The following is a 4,319-nucleotide window of genomic DNA, read 5'->3' as shown; positions in this document are numbered from 1 at the left end:
AGGACGGCGTCCTGGAAGGGACATTTGAAAACGCGCGGCAACGCATCAGCGTTCCAGTTTCTTCCCGGACCAGAGGCGAGTGTTCCTGTGATAAAAGGATTTTACCTTAAACTAACTTTGAAGGGAACACCCAATTCTCCTAGCTCACGCAAGGAAGCGTTGGGCACTTGCTCTATTTTCAGAACTTGGTGAAATGGGCGAAACCAACTCGGAATCCGTAGGGCACTGATCACCGGGGATCTTGGCTGTCGATCACATCTACTCCACAAAGTTAGCGGCGAGCTCTGAGCTCTCCCGCTTCTGACTTGCGCAAGGCTAGATGCCCGAGATGGAGGCGGGTGTGCAGTGAGAGAAGAACGCGTTAGGAGCCAATGGAAGCTGAGTCTCACCACCTATGACCTTTCAATATCAGAGTCCTGACTCATTAATGCTTTTCGTGGGAAAACGGATAAACTGTGACATATTCATACAATAAAAATAACTGAATAAATGAAAGATCAGATCAGTCGTTCAGTCGTGTCCAACTCTTTGCGACCCCATGAATCGCAGCACGCCAGGCCACCCTGTCCATCACCAACTCCCGGAGTTCACTGAGACTCACGTCCATCGAGTCAGTGATGCCATCCAGCCATCTCATCCTCTGTCGTCCCCTTCTCCTCTTGCCCCCAATCCCTCCCAGCATCAGAGTCTTTTCCAATGAGTCAACTCTTCGCATGAGGTGGCCAAAGGACTGGAGTTTCAGCTTCAGCATCATTCCTTCCAAAGAAATTCCAGGGCTGATCTCCTTCAGAATGGACTGGTTGGATCTCCTTGCAGTCCAAGGGACTCTCAAGAGCCTTCTCCAACACTACAGTTCAAAAGCATCAATCCTTCGGCGCTCAGCCTTTTCACAGTCCAACTCTCACATCCATCCATGACCACAGGAAAAACCATAGCCTTGACTAGACAGACCTTTGTTGGCAAAGTAATGTCTCTGCTTTTGAATATGCTATCTAGGTTGGTCATAACTTTCCTTCCAAGGAGTAAGCGTCTTTTCATGGCTGCAGTCACCATCTGCAGTGATTTTGGAGCCCCCCAAAATAAAGTCTGACACTGTTTCCACATCTATTTCCCATGAAGTGATGGGACCAGATGCCATGATCTTCGTTTTTTGAATGTTGAGCTTTAAGCCAACTTTTTCACTCTCCTCTTCCACTTTCATCAAGAGGCTTTTTAGTTCCTCTTCACTTTCTGCCATAAGGGTGGTGTCATCTGCATATCTGAGGTGATTGATATATCTCCTGGCAATCTTGATTCCAGCTTGTGTTTCTTCCAGTCCAGCGTTTCTCATGATGTACTCTGCATATAAGTTAAATAAGCAGGGTGACAATATACAGCCTTGACATACTCCTTTTCCTATTTGGAACCAGTCTGTTTTTCCATGTCCAGTTCTAACTGTTGCTTTCTGACCTGCATACAAATTTCTCAAGAGGCAGATCAGGTGGTCTGGTATTCCCATCTCTTTCAGAATTTTCCACAGTTTATTGTGATCCACACAGTCAAAGGCTTTGGCATAGTCAATAAAACAGAAATAGATGTTTTTCTGGAACTCTCTTGCTTTTTCCATGATCCAGCAGATGTTGGCAATTTGATCTCTGGTTCCTCTGCCTTTTCTAAAACCAGCCTCAGCATCAGGAAGTTCACGGTTCACATATTGCTGAAGCCTGGCTTGGAGAATTTTGAGCATTACTTTACTAGCGTGTGAGATGAGTGCAATTGTGCAGTAGTTTGAGCATTCTTTGGCATTGCCTTTCTTTGGGATTGGAATGAAAACTGACCTTTTCCACTCCTGTGGCCACTGCTGAGTTTTCCAAATTTGCTGGCATATTGAGTGAAGAAGCCAGACACAAAAGTGCCTTCTATACTATTTACAACAGGTTCTTGAACAGGAAAAACTATAGTGAAAATTTCAGAAAAGTGATTGAATTGGGGAAGCTTAGGGAATTTCAGGGGTGATGATAAAGATCTATATCTACCTTGTTTGGGTTTTTGTTTGTTTGTTTTTAAAAAGCTCATGAGAGACATTATAAGGGACAGGTCTGGCTAACAATACCTGAACTCACTAATCAGTCGTGACATCACAAACTCATCTCCTGGTGAGATGCATAGGAAGTACAAATTGAACCTGATCAAGCCTCAAGATCTAACTGCCGGTTCATAGGAAATACAGAAGGTAGTGGAAACGTGATAAAAGACATCATAAGAATAAAATCAAGCATATCCAAAATGCACAAAATTTTATGGGTCAAATAACCTGTCAAATGACAAAGAGAAGAAAGTGGAAGGGGAAATCCCTTTAAAATCAAAAGACTTCTGGGACATGACACAATGCAATATTGCAATGTGTGGACTTTGTGTGGATCCTAATTCAAAGAAATCAACCAGAATATTAGCTGATAATAAGGAATTACTAAAACTTTCAAGGTATAGAAATGGTTCATATGTCTTGTGTTAAAAAGGAGTTCCTATCTCTGAGACACATACTGAATGAAGTACTTACAGATGAAATAATACAATGTCTCAGATTTGCTATTTTTAATATTTATTTTTATTTATTTGATTGCACTGGCTCTCAGTTGCAGCATGTGGGGTCTCTGACCTTTGATGAGGCATGCAGGATCTTTAGCTGTGGCATGTGGCATCTTTTTTTTTTTGTCGCGGCTGAGAACTCTAGTTGCAGCATGCATGTTAACAAAGAAAGTTTGGCCATTTGTTAAATGCTAAAGCTGGGTGATGGGTACACAGGGGTTCATTGCATTACAATATTCTGCTTTCAAATATTTGAAAACTTAAAAAACAATACAACAATACAAAGCTTTTATGCTCATTGAGTGTTTTTTACTGAGCTTCCTCTCACCCCCTCCCCTTTAGTTAGATCAAATCTCAGCTGCACAGAAAGGAAGAAGCTGCCCTTCACAGATGAGTGACACATACACTCTCCAGGTCACAGGGACTTTAGTCCCTTCTATCATAAGTTTGCTAGCCTCTTGAATCTGGCCCCAAAGTTGCTCTGAGTTGCCCACTCCGCCCAGTCTGTTTCACTCCAGCTTGCGGAGCTTGTCTTCTGTTGCCTCCTCCACAGATGCCCCACCTGTGCCCCCTAATGCAGCTCCCCCTCATCCAGTGTGATGTGAAAGTCCTTTGTGTCCAGAACTAGGACTGACTGGGGATAGGGCATCATGGAGTCCTCTGACCCCTGCCCAAGAATCCCCATTCCCCTGTCCAGCCTCCCAGCTTGGGCTGGGGCAGTGGGGGACCAAGGAGGAGAGGACGACAGTATCCCCAAACACCTCAGTGCCAGTGGATGAAGATCCGAGGCTCTGACCGTATAGAGAAGGGACGGGTCGACCTGTAGGAAGTGTAGGCCTTCTTGACAGGCAAAGGTAAAAGGCTGGACTTTCTGTCATTGTGGATTGGCTGATGGATTGGGTTTCCCAGGTAGGGCTAGTGGTAAAGAACCCATCTGCCAATGCAGGAGACCTAAGAGGCTTGGGTTGGATTCCTGGGTCAGGAAGATCCCCTGGAGGAGGGCTTGGCAACCCACTCCAGTATTCTTGCCTGGAGAATCCCCCCTGGACAGAGGAGCCTGGTGGGCTACAGTCTACAAGGTCGCAAAGAGTTGGACGCTGAAGCAACTGAGTACATGTGTAAGGTTTCCCAGCCATTTTTTCATTCACTCAACCAATATTGAAATCTATGTTAGGGGAAGTCCCTGGAGGTACAGTAGTTAGGATTCTGTGCTTCCCCTGAAGGGGACGAGTTCAGTCCCTAGTCATGGAACTAAAATAAAATACCACTTGCCGTTCTGCAAAAAAAAAAAAAAAATTTACGTCCGGTTGGAACTACAGCAATGAACACAGACAGGTCTCCTGCCCTTATGGGATCTACTTGCTAATGGGGCAAGGAAGGTGATGACAAATAATACATTACTGCTGCTGCCAAGTCTCGTCAGTCATGTCCAACTCTGTGCAACCCCATAGACGGCAGCCCACCAGGCTCCTCTGTCCCTGGGATTCTCCAGACAAGAATACTGGAGTGGGTTGCCATTTCCTTCTCCAATGCATGAAAGTGAAAAGTGAAAGTGAAGTTGCTCAGTCGTGTCCAACTCTTCAAGACCCCATGGACTGTAGCCTACCAGGCTCCTCCATCCATGGGATTTTCCAGGCAAGAGTACTGGAGTGGGTTGCCATTGCCTTCTCCAATACATTACTAATACATTTCAAATACTGGGAAAAATTAAAGGGTGTGCTGATAGCTAGACCATGAAGGAAGTTGTTTTA

The sequence above is a fragment of the Bos mutus genome, chromosome 21, assembly GCF_027580195.1.
Source record: "Bos mutus isolate GX-2022 chromosome 21, NWIPB_WYAK_1.1, whole genome shotgun sequence".
Taxonomy (NCBI): Eukaryota; Metazoa; Chordata; class Mammalia; order Artiodactyla; family Bovidae; genus Bos; species Bos mutus.
The sequence above is the reverse complement of the archived record's forward strand: the minus strand, read 5'-3'. Positions refer to the sequence as shown.